This window comes from Triturus cristatus, chromosome 4_1 (genome assembly GCF_964204655.1).
Source record: "Triturus cristatus chromosome 4_1, aTriCri1.1, whole genome shotgun sequence".
In the NCBI taxonomy this organism is placed as follows: Eukaryota; Metazoa; Chordata; class Amphibia; order Caudata; family Salamandridae; genus Triturus; species Triturus cristatus.
In genome coordinates, this window is record NC_140585.1 from 139,709,476 (window position 1) to 139,727,648 (window position 18,173).

At 38.6% G+C, this 18,173-nt stretch overlaps 16 non-coding genes across 16 annotated transcripts; all 16 read right to left on the bottom strand.

The window, feature by feature from the left end:
* Nucleotides 1–54: 54 nt before the first annotated feature.
* TRNAC-GCA (transfer RNA cysteine (anticodon GCA)) lies at nucleotides 55–126 on the bottom strand. Its single transcript has one exon. It is a non-coding gene; the product is annotated as a tRNA-Cys (tRNA).
* Nucleotides 127–1,123: 997 nt separating this feature from the next.
* Nucleotides 1,124–1,195, bottom strand: TRNAC-GCA (transfer RNA cysteine (anticodon GCA)). Its single transcript has one exon. It is a non-coding gene; the product is annotated as a tRNA-Cys (tRNA).
* A 1,008-nt stretch (nucleotides 1,196–2,203) lies between these two features.
* Nucleotides 2,204–2,275, bottom strand: TRNAC-GCA (transfer RNA cysteine (anticodon GCA)). Its single transcript has one exon. It is a non-coding gene; the product is annotated as a tRNA-Cys (tRNA).
* Nucleotides 2,276–3,272: 997 nt separating this feature from the next.
* Nucleotides 3,273–3,344, bottom strand: TRNAC-GCA (transfer RNA cysteine (anticodon GCA)). Its single transcript has one exon. It is a non-coding gene; the product is annotated as a tRNA-Cys (tRNA).
* Nucleotides 3,345–4,352: 1,008 nt separating this feature from the next.
* Nucleotides 4,353–4,424, bottom strand: TRNAC-GCA (transfer RNA cysteine (anticodon GCA)). The gene has a single exon. It is a non-coding gene; the product is annotated as a tRNA-Cys (tRNA).
* A 997-nt stretch (nucleotides 4,425–5,421) lies between these two features.
* On the bottom strand, nucleotides 5,422–5,493 carry TRNAC-GCA (transfer RNA cysteine (anticodon GCA)). The gene has a single exon. It is a non-coding gene; the product is annotated as a tRNA-Cys (tRNA).
* A 1,008-nt stretch (nucleotides 5,494–6,501) lies between these two features.
* Nucleotides 6,502–6,573, bottom strand: TRNAC-GCA (transfer RNA cysteine (anticodon GCA)). The gene has a single exon. It is a non-coding gene; the product is annotated as a tRNA-Cys (tRNA).
* A 997-nt stretch (nucleotides 6,574–7,570) lies between these two features.
* Nucleotides 7,571–7,642, bottom strand: TRNAC-GCA (transfer RNA cysteine (anticodon GCA)). Its single transcript has one exon. It is a non-coding gene; the product is annotated as a tRNA-Cys (tRNA).
* Nucleotides 7,643–8,650: 1,008 nt separating this feature from the next.
* On the bottom strand, nucleotides 8,651–8,722 carry TRNAC-GCA (transfer RNA cysteine (anticodon GCA)). The gene has a single exon. It is a non-coding gene; the product is annotated as a tRNA-Cys (tRNA).
* A 997-nt stretch (nucleotides 8,723–9,719) lies between these two features.
* On the bottom strand, nucleotides 9,720–9,791 carry TRNAC-GCA (transfer RNA cysteine (anticodon GCA)). Its single transcript has one exon. It is a non-coding gene; the product is annotated as a tRNA-Cys (tRNA).
* Nucleotides 9,792–10,800: 1,009 nt separating this feature from the next.
* On the bottom strand, nucleotides 10,801–10,872 carry TRNAC-GCA (transfer RNA cysteine (anticodon GCA)). The gene has a single exon. It is a non-coding gene; the product is annotated as a tRNA-Cys (tRNA).
* A 997-nt stretch (nucleotides 10,873–11,869) lies between these two features.
* Nucleotides 11,870–11,941, bottom strand: TRNAC-GCA (transfer RNA cysteine (anticodon GCA)). Its single transcript has one exon. It is a non-coding gene; the product is annotated as a tRNA-Cys (tRNA).
* A 1,008-nt stretch (nucleotides 11,942–12,949) lies between these two features.
* Nucleotides 12,950–13,021, bottom strand: TRNAC-GCA (transfer RNA cysteine (anticodon GCA)). Its single transcript has one exon. It is a non-coding gene; the product is annotated as a tRNA-Cys (tRNA).
* A 997-nt stretch (nucleotides 13,022–14,018) lies between these two features.
* On the bottom strand, nucleotides 14,019–14,090 carry TRNAW-CCA (transfer RNA tryptophan (anticodon CCA)). Its single transcript has one exon. It is a non-coding gene; the product is annotated as a tRNA-Trp (tRNA).
* A 2,077-nt stretch (nucleotides 14,091–16,167) lies between these two features.
* Nucleotides 16,168–16,239, bottom strand: TRNAC-GCA (transfer RNA cysteine (anticodon GCA)). Its single transcript has one exon. It is a non-coding gene; the product is annotated as a tRNA-Cys (tRNA).
* A 1,008-nt stretch (nucleotides 16,240–17,247) lies between these two features.
* TRNAC-GCA (transfer RNA cysteine (anticodon GCA)) lies at nucleotides 17,248–17,319 on the bottom strand. Its single transcript has one exon. It is a non-coding gene; the product is annotated as a tRNA-Cys (tRNA).
* Between the last annotated feature and the right edge of the window lie 854 nt (nucleotides 17,320–18,173).

Here is an 18,173-nt window from a genome sequence, read left to right on the forward strand (position 1 = left end):
CAAAGGGGTTTTATGAAAAGTCCCAGCTACAAACACAAGAACCAAAACAGGCCAAGGGGACACCTGGATTTGAACCAGGGACCTCTTGATCTGCAGTCAAATGCTCTACCACTGAGCTATATCCCCACCTGTTTGTGTGAGTCGGAATGAAAATATATCAGTACCTCATGAAAGAGTGTGAGCATAATGCTCAGTTGGGCCGGAAAGTACAAGCTTGAAACTGTGGAACAGGAGAAGTAGTTCTTAATATTATTTATTGAAGGAAAACGGGATCGTTTAAAAAAAATATTTATATGTTTCATTGTTATTTTATTTGAACAGGCAGTGGTCCATAGGACCAATGCCTGTACATAAAATGCTTGTTTTGAAACATTCTCAAAGGGGAAGAGGTTTTTACGGGACGCCTTATCCTTTCGCGGATTGGTTACCACAATCACCGAGATGGTGGTGAAGTATGATTGTTTTGGGCCAAATGATGGACGAAAAACATTTCTACATACCACTGCAATTTGGTATTTGGAAGGTACACCCAAACGTCCCTTTCAAGTACCATCAATTTAATATATCAGAAAAGGCCATTTTGTGTTCGAAAATGGCCTGAGTCTTCGAGCCAGCCTTTTTTCATCTGCAACGAGGGTTCATACATTTTGCACGTAGGCAGAGGTTTTAAGGAGAAATTAAATAGTTTCTACGTTGCACAAGAATGAAGTGCTTTAAACAAACACATATTTTGTATGCACAGAGGAGAGGAGGAATATATGTAAGACTGAGGACACAGGTTAAATGAGAAATAGATTGACTGCAGCGCTGCCGAGTATACTATGCCATTTCTTTAGTGCGCTACAAGGAAGCACCAAACTGTATAACAAAGTTTTCAATTGTTTTCATAGTGATTCTCTTTGCTTGAAGCTGTGAAAGGAAGAGCCGGATTCCAAAATAAATCAATGATGTTTCAGAAAGTTCCCACGCCCTGTGTAAAAATGCATTTATTCCCAGGTTTTGAGCAGTGACACTGTAATGCTAATAAAGTATAAGATCCAACTGAACACTGACTCTGTCAATGGTGATCCATAGGGACTTTATGAAAGATCCCAGCTACAAACACCAAAACCAAAATAGGTTTAGGGGACACCCGGAGTTGAACCAGGGACCTCTTGATCTGCAGTCAAATGCTCTACCACTGAGCTATATCCCCAACTGTTTTCAAAGATCAGAATGACAATATATCAGTACATCATGAAAGAGTGAGAGGCTCAAGCTCAGTTGGGCCACAAAGTACGAGCTTGAAACTGTGGAAAAGGAGAAGTAGTTCTTAATATTATTAATTAAAGAAAAACAGGATCATTTAAAAAACAAAATGTATATGTTTAATTGTTATTTTATTTGAATAGGCAGTGGTCCATAGGACCAATATCTGTAATTAAAATGTTTGTTTTGAAACATTCTCAAAGAGGAACAGGTTTTTACGAGACTACTTATCTTTGTGGAATGATTACCACAATCACTGATATGGTGGTGAAGTATGATTGTTTTGGGCCAAATTACGGTGAAAAAACATTTCTGCATACCACTACAATTTGGTATTTGAAGGTACAACCAAACACCCCTTTCATGTACCTTCGATTTAATACATCAGAAAAAGCTATTGTGTGTTCGCAAATGGCCTGGTTTCTCAGACCAGCCTGCTTGCACCTGCAACTAGGGTTCGTACATCTTGTACGTGGGCAGCGTATTTTAGTAGAAAGTAAATAGATTATGCATTGCACAAAAATGAAGTGCTTCAAACAAACACATACTTTGTATGCACAGAGAAGAGGTGGAATACATGTAAGACTGGGGACACAGGTTAAATGAGGAATAGATTGACTGCATTGCTGCCCACTTTTCTATGCAATTTCTGTAGTGCGATTGAAGGAAGCACTAAACTGTAAAACAAAGTTGCCAATTGCTTTCATAGTCCATTCCCTTTGTTTGGTGCTGTGAAAGGAAGAGCCAGATTCCAAAATAAATCAATGCTTTTTCAGACATTTCCCATACGGAATACCGAGCCCTGTATAAAAATGCATTTACTCTCAGGTTTTGAGCAGTGACATTGTAATGCTGTTAAAGTGTAAGATCCAAGCGAACACTGACTCTGTCAATGATGATCCAAAGGGGTTTTATGAAAAGTCCCAGCTACAAACACAAGAACCAAAACAGGCCAAGGGGACACCTGGATTTGAACCAGGGACCTCTTGATCTGCAGTCAAATGTTCTACCACTGAGCTATATCCCCACCTGTTTGTGAGAGTCGGAATGAAAATATATCAGTACCTCATGAAAGAGTGTGAGCATCATGCTCAGTTGGGCCGGAAAGTACAAGCTTGAAACTGTGGAACAGGAGAAGTAGTTCCTAATATTATTTCTTGAAGGAAAACGGGATCGTTTAAAAAAAATATTTATATGTTTCATTGTTATTTTATTTGAACAGGCAGTGGTCCATAGGACCAATGCCTGTACATAAAATGCTTGTTTTGAAACATTCTCAAAGGGGAAGAGGTTTTTACGGGACGCCTTATCCTTTCGCGGATTGGTTACCACAATCACCGAGATGATGGTGAAGTATGATTGTTTTGGGCCAAATGATGGACGAAAAACATTTCTACATACCACTGCAATTTGGTATTTGGAAGGTACACCCAAATGTCCCTTTCAAGTACCATCAATTTAATATATCAGAAAAGGCCATTTTGTGTTCGAAAATGACCTGAGTCTTCGAGCCAGCCTTTTTTCATCTGCAACGAGGGTTCATACATTTTGCACGTAGGCAGAGGTTTTAAGGAGAAATTAAATAGTTTCTACGTTGCACAAGAATGAAGTGCTTTAAACAAACACATATTTTGTATGCACAGAGGAGAGAAGGAATATATGTAAGACTGAGGACACATGTTAAATGAGAAATAGATTGACTGCAGCGCTGCCGAGTATACTATGCCATTTCTTTAGTGCGCTACAAGAAAGCACCAAACTGTATAACAAAGTTTTCAATTGTTTTCATAGTCATTCTCTTTGTTTGAAGCTGTGAAAGGAAGAGCCGGATTCCAAAATAAATCAATGATGTTTCAGAAAGTTCCCACGCCCTGTGTAAAAATGCATTTATTCCCAGGTTTTGAGCAGTGACACTGTAATGCTAATAAAGTATAAGATCCAACTGAACACTGACTCTGTCAAGGGTGATCCAAAGGGACTTTATGAAAGATCCTAGCTACAAACACCAGAACCAAGATAGGTTTAGGGGACACCCGGATTTAAACCAGGGACCTCTTGATCTGCAGTCAAATGCTCTACCACTGAGCTATATCCCCAACTGTTTATAAAGATCAGAATGACAATATAACAGTACATCATGAAAGAGTGAGAGGCTCAAGCTCAGTTGGGCCACAAAGTACGAGCTTGAAACTGTGGAAAAGGAGAAGTAGTTCTTAATATTATTAATTAAAGGACAACAGGATCATTTAAAAAACAAAATGTATATGTTTAATTGTTATTTTATTTGAATAGGCAGTGGTCCATAGGACCAATATCTGTAATTAAAATTTTTGTTTTGAAACATTCTCAAAGGGGAAGAGGTTTTTACGAGACTACTTATCTTTGTGGATTGATTACCACAATCACTGATATGGTGGTGAAGTATGATTGTTTTGGGCCAAATTACGGTGAAAAAACATTTCTGCATACCACTACAATTTAGTATTTGAAGGTACAACCAAACACCCCTTTCATGTACCTTCGATTTAATACATCAGAAAAAGCTATTTTGTGTTCGCAAATGGCCTGGTTTCTCAGACCAGCCTGCTTGCACCTGCAACTAGGGTTCGTACATCTTGTACGTGGGCAGCGTATTTTAGTAGAAAGTAAATAGATTATGCATTGCACAAAAATTAAGTGCTTCAAACAAACACATACTTTGTATGCACAGAGAAGAGGTGGAATACATGTAAGACTGAGGACACAGGTTAAATGAGGAATATATTGACTGCATTGCTGCCCACTTTTCTATGCAATTTCTGTAGTGCGATTGAAGGAAGCACTAAACTGTAAAACAAAGTTGCCAATTGCTTTCATAGTCCATTCCCTTTGTTTGGTGCTGTGAAAGGAAGAGCCAGATTCCAAAATAAATCAATGCTTTTTCAGACATTTCCCATACGGAATACCGAGCCCTGTATAAAAATGCATTTACTCTCAGGTTTTGAGCAGTGACATTGTAATGCTGTTAAAATATAAGATCCAAGCGAACACTGACTCTGTCAATGATGATCCAAAGGGGTTTTATGAAAAGTCCCAGCTACAAACACAAGAACCAAAACAGGCCAAGGGGACACCTGGATTTGAACCAGGGACCTCTTGATCTGCAGTCAAATGCTCTACCACTGAGCTATATCCCCACCTGTTTGTGAGAGTCGGAATGAAAATATATCAGTACCTCATGAAAGAGTGTGAGCATCATGCCCAGTTGGGCCGGAAAGTACAAGATTGAAACTGTGGAACAGGAGAAGTAGTTCTTAATATTATTTATTGAAGGAAAACGGGATCGTTTAAAAAAAATATTTATATGTTTTATTGTTATTTTATTTGAACAGGCAGTGGTCCATAGGACCAATGCCTGTACATAAAATGCTTGTTTTGAAACATTCTCAAAGGGGAAGAGGTTTTTACGGGACTCCTTATCCTTTCGCGGATTGGTTACCACAATCACCGAGATGGTGGTGAAGTATGATTGTTTTGGGCCAAATGATGGACGAAAAACATTTCTACATACCACTGTAATTTGGTATTTGGAAGGTACACCCAAATGTCCCTTTCAAGTACCATCAATTTAATATATCAGAAAAGGCCATTTTGTGTTCGAAAATGACCTGAGTCTTCGAGCCAGCCTTTTTTCATCTGCAACGAGGGTTCATACATTTTGCACGTAGGCAGAGGTTTTAAGGAGAAATTAAATAGTTTCTACGTTGCACAAGAATGAAGTGCTTTAAACAAACACATATTTTGTATGCACAGAGGAGAGGAGGAATATATGTAAGACTGAGGACACATGTTAAATGAGAAATAGATTGACTGCAGAGCTGCTGAGTATACTATGCCATTTCTTTAGTGCGCTACAAGGAAGCACCAAACTGTATAACAAAGTTTTCAATTGTTTTCATAGTCATTCTCTTTGTTTGAAGCTGTGAAAGGAAGAGCCGGATTCCAAAATAAATCAATGATGTTTCAGAAAGTTCCCACGCCCTGTGTAAAAATGCATTTATTCCCAGGTTTTGAGCAGTGACACTGTAATGCTAATAAAGTATAAGATCCAACTGAACACAGACTCTGTCAATGGTGATCCAAAGGGACTTTATGAAATATCCTAGCTACAAACACCAGAACCAAAATAGGTTTAGGGGACACCCGGATTTGAACCAGGGACCTCTTGATCTGCAGTCAAATGCTCTACCACTGAGCTATATCCCCAACTGTTTTCAAAGATCAGAATGACAATATAACAGTACATCATGAAAGAGTGAGAGGCTCAAGCTCAGTTGGGCCACAAAGTACGAGCTTGAAACTGTGGAAAAGGAGAAATAGTTCTTAATATTATTAATTAAAGGAAAACAGGATCATTTAAAAAACAAAATGTATATGTTTAATTGTTATTTTATTTGAATAGGCAGTGGTCCATAGGACCAATATCTGTAATTAAAATGTTTGTTTTGAAACATTCTCAAAGAGGAACAGGTTTTTACGAGACTACTTATCTTTGTGGAATGATTACCACAATCACTGATATGGTGGTGAAGTATGATTCTTTTGGGCCAAATTACGGTGAAAAAACATTTCTACATACCACTACAATTTGGTATTTGAAGGTACAACCAAACACCCATTTCATGTACCTTCGATTTAATACATCAGAAAAAGCAATTTTGTGTTCGCAAATGGCCTGGTTTCTCAGACCAGCCTGCTTGCACCTGCAACTAGGGTTCATACATCTTGTACGTGGGCAGCGTTTTTTAGTAGAAAGTAAATAGATTATGCATTGCACAAAAATGAAGTGCTTCAAACAAACACATACTTTGTATGCACAGAGAAGAGGTGGAATACATGTAAGACTGAGGACACAGGTTAAATGAGGAATAGATTGACTGCATTTCTGCCCACTTTTCTATGCAATTTCTGTAGTGCGATCGAAGGAAGCACCAAACTGTAAAACAAAGTTGTCAATTGCTTTCATAGTCCATTCCCTTTGTTTGGTGCTGTGAAAGGAAGAGCCAGATTCCAAAATAAATCAATGCTTTTTCAGACATTTCCCATACGAAATACCGAGCCCTGTATAAAAATGCATTTACTCTCAGGTTTTGAGCAGTGACATTGTAATGCTATTAAAGTGTAAGATCCAAGCGAACACTGACTCTGTCAATGATGATCCAAAGGGGTTTTATGAAAAGTCCCAGCTACAAACACAAGAACCAAAACAGGCCAAGGGGACACCTGGATTTGAACCAGGGACCTCTTGATCTGCAGTCAAATGCTCTACCACTGAGCTATATCCCCACCTGTTTGTGTGAGTCGGAATGAAAATATATCAGTACCTCATGAAAGAGTGTGAGCATAATGCTCAGTTGGGCCGGAAAGTACAAGCTTGAAACTGTGGAACAGGAGAAGTAGTTCTTAATATTATTTATTGAAGGAAAACGGGATCGTTTAAAAAATATATTTATATGTTTCATTGTTATTTTATTTGAACAGGCAGTGGTCCATAGGACCAATGCCTGTACATAAAATGCTTGTTTTGAAACATTCTCAAAGGGGAAGAGGTTTTTACGGGACGCCTTATCCTTTCGCGGATTGGTTACCACAATCACCGAGATGGTGGTGAAGTATGATTGTTTTGGGCCAAATGATGGACGAAAAACATTTCTACATACCACTGCAATTTGGTATTTGGAAGGTACACCCAAACGTCCCTTTCAAGTACCATCAATTTAATATATCAGAAAAGGCCATTTTGTGTTCGAAAATGGCCTGAGTCTTCGAGCCAGCCTTTTTTCATCTGCAACGAGGGTTCATACATTTTGCACGTAGGCAGAGGTTTTAAGGAGAAATTAAATAGTTTCTACGTTGCACAAGAATGAAGTGCTTTAAACAAACACATATTTTGTATGCACAGAGGAGAGGAGGAATATATGTAAGACTGAGGACACAGGTTAAATGAGAAATAGATTGACTGCAGCGCTGCCGAGTATACTATGCCATTTCTTTAGTGCGCTACAAGGAAGCACCAAACTGTATAACAAAGTTTTCAATTGTTTTCATAGTGATTCTCTTTGCTTGAAGCTGTGAAAGGAAGAGCCGGATTCCCAAATAAATCAATGATGTTTCAGAAAGTTCCCACGCCCTGTGTAAAAATGCATTTATTCCCAGGTTTTGAGCAGTGACACTGTAATGCTAATAAAGTATAAGATCCAACTGAACACTGACTCTGTCAATGGTGATCCATAGGGACTTTATGAAAGATCCCAGCTACAAACACCAAAACCAAAATAGGTTTAGGGGACACCCGGAGTTGAACCAGGGACCTCTTGATCTGCAGTCAAATGCTCTACCACTGAGCTATATCCCCAACTGTTTTCAAAGATCAGAATGACAATATATCAGTACATCATGAAAGAGTGAGAGGCTCAAGCTCAGTTGGGCCACAAAGTACGAGCTTGAAACTGTGGAAAAGGAGAAGTAGTTCTTAATATTATTAATTAAAGAAAAACAGGATCATTTAAAAAACAAAATGTATATGTTTAATTGTTATTTTATTTGAATAGGCAGTGGTCCATAGGACCAATATCTGTAATTAAAATGTTTGTTTTGAAACATTCTCAAAGAGGAACAGGTTTTTACGAGACTACTTATCTTTGTGGAATGATTACCACAATCACTGATATGGTGGTGAAGTATGATTGTTTTGGGCCAAATTACGGTGAAAAAACATTTCTGCATACCACTACAATTTGGTATTTGAAGGTACAACCAAACACCCCTTTCATGTACCTTCGATTTAATGCATCAGAAAAAGCTATTGTGTGTTCGCAAATGGCCTGGTTTCTCAGACCAGCCTGCTTGCACCTGCAACTAGGGTTCGTACATCTTGTACGTGGGCAGCGTATTTTAGTAGAAAGTAAATAGATTATGCATTGCACAAAAATGAAGTGCTTCAAACAAACACATACTTTGTATGCACAGAGAAGAGGTGGAATACATGTAAGACTGAGGACACAGGTTAAATGAGGAATAGATTGACTGCATTGCTGCCCACTTTTCTATGCAATTTCTGTAGTGCGATTGAAGGAAGCACTAAACTGTAAAACAAAGTTGCCAATTGCTTTCATAGTCCATTCCCTTTGTTTGGTGCTGTGAAAGGAAGAGCCAGATTCCAAAATAAATCAATGCTTTTTCAGACATTTCCCATACGGAATACCGAGCCCTGTATAAAAATGCATTTACTCTCAGGTTTTGAGCAGTGACATTGTAATGCTGTTAAAGTGTAAGATCCAAGCGAACACTGACTCTGTCAATGATGATCCAAAGGGGTTTTATGAAAAGTCCCAGCTACAAACACAAGAACCAAAACAGGCCAAGGGGACACCTGGATTTGAACCAGGGACCTCTTGATCTGCAGTCAAATGCTCTACCACTGAGCTATATCCCCACCTGATTGTGAGAGTCGGAATGAAAATATATCAGTACCTCATGAAAGAGTGTGAGCATCATGCTCAGTTGGGCCGGAAAGTACAAGCTTGAAACTGTGGAACAGGAGAAGTTGTTCTTAATATTATTTCTTGAAGGAAAACGGGATCGTTTAAAAAAAATATTTATATGTTTCATTGTTATTTTATTTGAACAGGCAGTGGTCCATAGGACCAATGCCTGTACATAAAATGCTTGTTTTGAAACATTCTCAAAGGGGAAGAGGTTTTTACGGGACGCCTTATCCTTTCGCGGATTGGTTACCACAATCACCGAGATGATGGTGAAGTATGATTGTTTTGGGCCAAATGATGGACGAAAAACATTTCTACATACCACTGCAATTTGGTATTTGGAAGGTACACCCAAATGTCCCTTTCAAGTACCATCAATTTAATATATCAGAAAAGGCCATTTTGTGTTCGAAAATGACCTGAGTCTTCGAGCCAGCCTTTTTTCATCTGCAACGAGGGTTCATACATTTTGCACGTAGGCAGAGGTTTTAAGGAGAAATTAAATAGTTTCTACGTTGCACAAGAATGAAGTGCTTTAAACAAACACATATTTTGTATGCACAGAGGAGAGGAGGAATATATGTAAGACTGAGGACACATGTTAAATGAGAAATAGATTGACTGCAGCGCTGCCGAGTATACTATGCCATTTCTTTAGTGCGCTACAAGAAAGCACCAAACTGTATAACAAAGTTTTCAATTGTTTTCATAGTCATTCTCTTTGTTTGAAGCTGTGAAAGGAAGAGCCGGATTCCAAAATAAATCAATGATGTTTCAGAAAGTTCCCACGCCCTGTGTAAAAATGCATTTATTCCCAGGTTTTGAGCAGTGACACTGTAATGCTAATAAAGTATAAGATCCAACTGAACACTGACTCTGTCAATGGTGATCCAAAGGGACTTTATGAAAGATCCTAGCTACAAACACCAGAACCAAAATAGGTTTAGGGGACACCCGGATTTAAACCAGGGACCTCTTGATCTGCAGTCAAATGCTCTACCACTGAGCTATATCCCCAACTGTTTATAAAGATCAGAATGACAATATAACAGTACATCATGAAAGAGTGAGAGGCTCAAGCTGAGTTGGGCCACAAAGTACGAGCTTGAAACTGTGGAAAAGGAGAAGTAGTTCTTAATATTATTAATTAAAGGAAAACAGGATCATTTAAAAAACAAAATGTATATGTTTAATTGTTATTTTATTTGAATAGGCAGTGGTCCATAGGACCAATATCTGTAATTAAAATGTTTGTTTTGAAACATTCTCAAAGAGGAACAGGTTTTTACGAGACTACTTATCTTTGTGGAATGATTACCACAATCACTGATATGGTGGTGAAGTATGATTGTTTTGGGCCAAATTACGGTGAAAAAACATTTCTGCATACCACTACAATTTGGTATTTGAAGGTACAACCAAACACCCCTTTCATGTACCTTCGATTTAATACATCAGAAAAAGCTATTTTGTGTTCGCAAATGGCCTGGTTTCTCAGACCAGCCTGCTTGCACCTGCAACTAGGGTTCGTACATCTTATACGTGGGCAGCGTATTTTAGTAGAAAGTAAATAGATTATGCATTGCACAAAAATGAAGTGCTTCAAACAAACACATACTTTGTATGCACAGAGAAGAGGTGGAATACATGTAAGACTGAGGACACATGTTAAATGAGGAATAGATTGACTGCATTGCTGCCCACTTTTCTATGCAATTTCTGTAGTGCGATTGAAGGAAGCACTGAACTGTAAAACAAAGTTGCCAATTGCTTTCATAGTCCATTCCCTTTTGTTTGGTGCTGTGAAAGGAAGAGCCAGATTCCAAAATAAATCAATGCTTTTTCAGACATTTCCCATACGGAATACCGAGCCCTGTATAAAAATGCATTTACTCTCAGGTTTTGAGCAGTGACATTGTAATGCTGTTAAAGTGTAAGATCCAAGCGAACACTGACTCTGTCAATGATGATCCAAAGGGGTTTTATGAAAAGTCCCAGCTACAAACACAAGAACCAAAACAGGCCAAGGGGACACCTGGATTTGAACCAGGGACCTCTTGATCTGCAGTCAAATGCTCTACCACTGAGCTATATCCCCACCTGTTTGTGAGAGTCGGAATGAAAATATATCAGTACCTCAGGAAAGAGTGTGAGCATCATGCTCAGTTGGGCCGGAAAGTACAAGCTTGAAACTGTGGAACAGGAGAAGTAGTTCTTAATATTATTTATTGAAGGAAAACGGGATCGTTTAAAAAAAATATTTATATGTTTCATTGTTATTTTATTTGAACAGGCAGTGGTCCATAGGACCAATGCCTGTACATAAAATGCTTGTTTTGAAACATTCTCAAAGGGGAAGAGGTTTTTACGGGACGCCTTATCCTTTCGCGGATTGGTTACCACAATCACCGAGATGGTGGTGAAGTATGATTGTTTTGGGCCAAATGATGGACGAAAAACATTTCTACATACCACTGCAATTTGGTATTTGGAAGGTACACCCAAACGTCCCTTTCAAGTACCATCAATTTAATATATCAGAAAAGGCCATTTTGTGTTCGAAAATGGCCTGAGTCTTCGAGCCAGCCTTTTTTCATCTGCAACGAGGGTTCATACATTTTGCACGTAGGCAGAGGTTTTAAGGAGAAATTAAATAGTTTCTACGTTGCACAAGAATGAAGTGCTTTAAACAAACACATATTTTGTATGCACAGAGGAGAGGAGGAATATATGTAAGACTGAGGACACAGGTTAAATGAGAAAAAGATTGACTGCAGCGCTGCCGAGTATACTATGCCATTTCTTTAGTGCGCTACAAGGAAGCACCAAACTGTATAACAAAGTTTTCAATTGTTTTCATAGTGATTCTCTTTGCTTGAAGCTGTGAAAGGAAGAGCCGGATTCCAAAATAAATCAATGATGTTTCAGAAAGTTCCCACGCCCTGTGTAAAAATGCATTTATTCCCAGGTTTTGAGCAGTGACACTGTAATGCTAATAAAGTATAAGATCCAACTGAACACTGACTCTGTCAATGGTGATCCATAGGGACTTTATGAAAGATCCCAGCAACAAACACCAAAACCAAAATAGGTTTAGGGGACACCCGGATTTGAACCAGGGACCTCTTGATCTGCAGTCAAATGCTCTACCACTGAGCTATATCCCCAACTGTTTTCAAAGATCAGAATGACAATATATCAGTACATCATGAAAGAGTGAGAGGCTCAAGCTCAGTTGGGCCACAAAGTACGAGCTTGAAACTGTGGAAAAGGAGAAGTAGTTCTTAATATTATTAATTAAAGGAAAACAGGATCATTTCAAAAACAAAATGTATATGTTAAATTGTTATTTTATTTGAATAGGCAGTGGTCCATAGGACCAATATCTGTAATTAAAATGTTTGTTTTGAAACATTCTCAAAGGGGAAGAGGTTTTTACGAGACTACTTATCTTTGTGGATTGATTACCACAATCACTGATATGGTGGTGAAGTATGATTGTTTTGGGCCAAATTACGGTGAATAAACATTTCTGCATACCACTACAATTTGGTATTTGAAGGTACAACCAAACACCCCTTTCATGTACCTTCGATTTAATACATCAAAAAAAGCTATTTTGTGTTCGCAAATGGCCTGGTTTCTCAGACCAGCCTGCTTGCACCTGCAACTAGGGTTCGTACATCTTGTACGTGGGCAGCGTATTTTAGTAGAAAGTAAATAGATTATGCATTGCACAAAAATGAAGTGCTTCAAACAAACACATACTTTGTATGCACAGAGAAGAGGTGGAATACATGTAAGACTGAGGACACAGGTTAAATGAGGAATAGATTGACTGCATTGCTGCCCACTTTTCTATGCAATTTCTGTAGTGCGATTGAAGGAAGCACTAAACTGTAAAACAAAGTTGTCAATTGCTTTCATAGTCCATTCCCTTTGTTTGGTGCTGTGAAAGGAAGAGCCAGATTCCAAAATAAATCAATGCTTTTTCAGACATTTCCCATACGGAATACCGAGCCCTTTATAAAAATGCATTTACTCTCAGGTTTTGAGCAGTGACATTGTAATGCTGTTAAAGTGTAAGATCCAAGCGAACACTGACTCTGTCAATGATGATCCAAAGGGGTTTTATGAAAAGTCCCAGCTACAAACACAAGAACCAAAACAGGCTAAGGGGACACCTGGATTTGAACCAGGGACCTCTTGATCTGCAGTCAAATGCTCTACCACTGAGCTATATCCCCACCTGTTTGTGAGAGTCGGAATGAAAATATATCAGTACCTCATGAAAGAGTGTGAGCATCATGCTCAGTTGGGCCGGAAAGTACAAGCTTGAAACTGTGGAACAGGAGAAGTAGTTCTTAATATTATTTATTGAAGGAAAACGGGATCGTTTAAAAAAAATATTTATATGTTTCATTGTTATTTTATTTGAACAGGCAGTGGTCCATAGGACCAATGCCTGTACATAAAATGCTTGTTTTGAAACATTCTCAAAGGGGAAGAGGTTTTTACGGGACTCCTTATCCTTTCGCGGATTGGTTACCACAATCACCGAGATGGTGGTGAAGTATGATTGTTTTGGGCCAAATGATGGACGAAAAACATTTCTACATACCACTGCAATTTGGTATTTGGAAGGTACACCCAAATGTCCCTTTCAAGTACCATCAATTTAATATATCAGAAAAGGCCATTTTGTGTTCGAAAATGACCTGAGTCTTCGAGCCAGCCTTTTTTCATCTGCAACGAGGGTTCATACATTTTGCACATAGGCAGAGGTTTTAAGGAGAAATTAAATAGTTTCTACGTTGCACAAGAATGAAGTGCTTTAAACAAACACATATTTTGTATGCACAGAGGAGAGGAGGAATATATGTAAGACTGAGGACACATGTTAAATGAGAAATAGATTGACTGCAGCGCTGCCGAGTATACTATGCCATTTCTTTAGTGCGCTACAAGGAAGCACCAAACTGTATAACAAAGTTTTCAATTGTTTTCATAGTCATTCTCTTTGTTTGAAGCTGTGAAAGGAAGAGCCGGATTCCAAAATAAATCAATGATGTTTCAGAAAGTTCCCACGCCCTGTGTAAAAATGCATTTATTCCCAGGTTTTGAGCAGTGACACTGTAATGCTAATAAAGTATAAGATCCAACTGAACACAGACTCTGTCAATGGTGATCCAAAGGGACTTTATGAAAGATCCTAGCTACAAACACCAGAACCAAAATAGGTTCAGGGGACACCTGGATTTGAACCAGGGACCTCTTGATCTGGAGTCAAATGCTCTACCACTGAGCTATATCCCCAACTGTTTTCAAAGATCAGAATGACAATATAACAGTACATCATGAAAGAGTGAGAGGCTCAAGCTCAGTTGGGCCACAAAGTACGAGCTTGAAACTGCGGAAAAGGAGAAGTAGTTCTTAATATTATTAATTAAAGGAAAACAGGATCATTTAAAAAACAAAATGTATATGTTTAATTGTTATTTTATTTGAATAGGCAGTGGTCCATAGGACCAATATCTGTAATTAAAATGTTTGTTTTGAAACATTCTCAAAGAGGAACAGGTTTTTACGAGACTACTTATCTTTGTGGAATGATTACCACAATCACTGATATGGTGGTGAAGTATGATTGTTTTGGGCCAAATTACGGTGAAAAAACATTTCTACATACCACTACAATTTGGTATTTGAAGGTACAACCAAACACCCATTTCATGTACCTTCGATTTAATACATCAGAAAAAGCAATTTTGTGTTCGCAAATGGCCTGGTTTCTCAGACCAGCCTGCTTGCACCTGCAACTAGGGTTCATACATCTTGTACGTGGGCAGCGTTTTTTAGTAGAAAGTAAATAGATTATGCATTGCACAAAAATGAAGTGCTTCAAACAAACACATACTTTGTATGCACAGAGAAGAGGTGGAATACATGTAAGACTGAGGACACAGGTTAAATGAGGAATAGATTGACTGCATTTCTGCCCACTTTTCTATGCAATTTCTGTAGTGCGATCGAAGGAAGCACCAAACTGTAAAACAAAGTTGTCAATTGCTTTCATAGTCCATTCCCTTTGTTTGGTGCTGTGAAAGGAAGAGCCAGATTCCAAAATAAATCAATGCTTTTTCAGACATTTCCCATACGAAATACCGAGCCCTGTATAAAAATGCATTTACTCTCAGGTTTTGAGCAGTGACATTGTAATGCTATTAAAGTGTAAGATCCAAGCGAACACTGACTCTGTCAATGATGATCCAAAGGGGTTTTATGAAAAGTCCCAGCTACAAACACAAGAACCAAAACAGGCGAAGGGGACACCTGTATTTGAACCAGGGACCTCTTGATCTGCAGTCAAATGCTCTACCACTGAGCTATATCCCCACCTGTTTGTGTGAGTCGGGATGAAAATATATCAGTACCTCATGAAAGAGTGTGAGCATAATGCTCAGTTGGGCCGGAAAGTACAAGCTTGAAACTGTGGAACAGGAGAAGTAGTTCTTAATATTATTTATTGAAGGAAAACGGGATCGTTTAAAAAAAATATTTATATGTTTCATTGTTATTTTATTTGAACAGGCAGTGGTCCATAGGACCAATGCCTGTACATAAAATGCTTGTTTTGAAACATTCTCAAAGGGGAAGAGGTTTTTACGGGACGCCTTATCCTTTCGCGGATTGGTTACCACAATCACCGAGATGGTGGTGAAGTATGATTGTTTTGGGCCAAATGATGGACGAAAAACATTTCTACATACCACTGCAATTTGGTATTTGGAAGGTACACCCAAACGTCCCTTTCAAGTACCATCAATTTAATATATCAGAAAAGGCCATTTTGTGTTCGAAAATGGCCTGAGTCTTCGAGCCAGCCTTTTTTCATCTGCAACGAGGGTTCATACATTTTGCACGTAGGCAGAGGTTTTAAGGAGAAATTAAATAGTTTCTACGTTGCACAAGAATGAAGTGCTTTAAACAAACACATATTTTGTATGCACAGAGGAGAGGAGGAATATATGTAAGACTGAGGACACAGGTTAAATGAGAAATAGATTGACTGCAGCGCTGCCGAGTATACTATGCCATTTCTTTAGTGCGCTACAAGGAAGCACCAAACTGTATAACAAAGTTTTCAATTGTTTTCATAGTGATTCTCTTTGCTTGAAGCTGTGAAAGGAAGAGCCGGATTCCAAAATAAATCAATGATGTTTCAGAAAGTTCCCACGCCCTGTGTAAAAATGCATTTATTCCCAGGTTTTGAGCAGTGACACTGTAATGCTAATAAAGTATAAGATCCAACTGAACACTGACTCTGTCAATGGTGATCCATAGGGACTTTATGAAAGATCCCAGCTACAAACACCAAAACCAAAATAGGTTTAGGGGACACCCGGAGTTGAACCAGGGACCTCTTGATCTGCAGTCAAATGCTCTACCACTGAGCTATATCCCCAACTGTTTTCAAAAATCAGAATGACAATATATCAGTACATCATGAAAGAGTGAGAGGCTCAAGCTCAGTTGGGCCACAAAGTACGAGCTTGAAACTGTGGAAAAGGAGAAGTAGTTCTTAATATTATTAATTAAAGGAAAACAGGATCATTTAAAAAACAAAATGTATATGTTTAATTGTTATTTTATTTGAATAGGCAGTGGTCCATAGGACCAATATCTGTAATTAAAATGTTTGTTTTGAAACATTCTCAAAGAGGAACAGGTTTTTACGAGACTACTTATCTTTGTGGAATGATTACCACAATCACTGATATGGTGGTGAAGTATGATTGTTTTGGGCCAAATTACGGTGAAAAAACATTTCTGCATACCACTACAATTTGGTATTTGAAGGTACAACCAAACACCCCTTTCATGTACCTTCGATTTAATACATCAGAAAAAGCTATTTTGTGTTCGCAAATGGCCTGGTTTCTCAGACCAGCCTGCTTGCACCTGCAACTAGGGTTCGTACATCTTGTACGTGGGCAGCGTATTTTAGTAGAAAGTAAATAGATTATGCATTGCACAAAAATGAAGTGCTTCAAACAAACACATACTTTGTATGCACAGAGAAGAGGTGGAATACATGTAAGACTGAGGACACAGGTTAAATGAGGAATAGATTGACTGCATTGCTGCCCACTTTTCTATGCAATTTCTGTAGTGCGATTGAAGGAAGCACTGAACTGTAAAACAAAGTTGCCAATTGCTTTCATAGTCCATTCCCTTTGTTTGGTGCTGTGAAAGGAAGAGCCAGATTCCAAAATAAATCAATGCTTTTTCAGACATTTCCCATACGGAATACTGAGCCCTGTATAAAAATGCATTTACTCTCAGGTTTTGAGCAGTGACATTGTAATGCTGTTAAAGTGTAAGATCCAAGCGAACACTGACTCTGTCAATGATGATCCAAAGGGGTTTTATGAAAAGTCCCAGCTACAAACACAAGAACCAAAACAGGCCAAGGGGACACCTGGATTTGAACCAGGGACCTCTTGATCTGCAGTCAAATGCTCTACCACTGAGCTATATCCCCACCTGTTTGTGAGAGTCGGAATGAAAATATATCAGTACCTCATGAAAGAGTGTGAGCATCATGCTCAGTTGGGCCGGAAAGTACAAGCTTGAAACTGTGGAACAGGAGAAGTAGTTCTTAATATTATTTATTGAAGGAAAACGGGATCGTTTAAAAAAAATATTTATATGTTTCATTGTTATTTTATTTGAACAGGCAGTGGTCCATAGGACCAATGCCTGTACATAAAATGCTTGTTTTGAAACATTCTCAAAGGGGAAGAGGTTTTTACGGGACGCCTTATCCTTTCGCGGATTGGTTACCACAATCACCGAGATGGTGGTGAAGTATGATTGTTTTGGGCCAAATGATGGACGAAAAACATTTCTACATACCACTGCAATTTGGTATTTGGAAGGTACACCCAAACGTCCCTTTCAATTACCATCAATTTAATATATCAGAAAAGGCCATTTTGTGTTCGAAAATGGCCTGAGTCTTCGAGCCAGCCTTTTTTCATCTGCAACGAGGGTTCATACATTTTGCACGTAGGCAGAGGTTTTAAGGAGAAATTAAATAGTTTCTACGTTGCACAAGAATGAAGTGCTTTAAACAAACACATATTTTGTATGCACAGAGGAGAGGAGGAATATATGTAAGACTGAGGACACAGGTTAAATGAGAAAAAGATTGACTGCAGCGCTGCCGAGTATACTATGCCATTTCTTTAGTGCGCTACAAGGAAGCACCAAACTGTATAACAAAGTTTTCAATTGTTTTCATAGTGATTCTCTTTGCTTGAAGCTGTGAAAGGAAGAGCCGGATTCCAAAATAAATCAATGATGTTTCAGAAAGTTCCCATGCCCTGTGTAAAA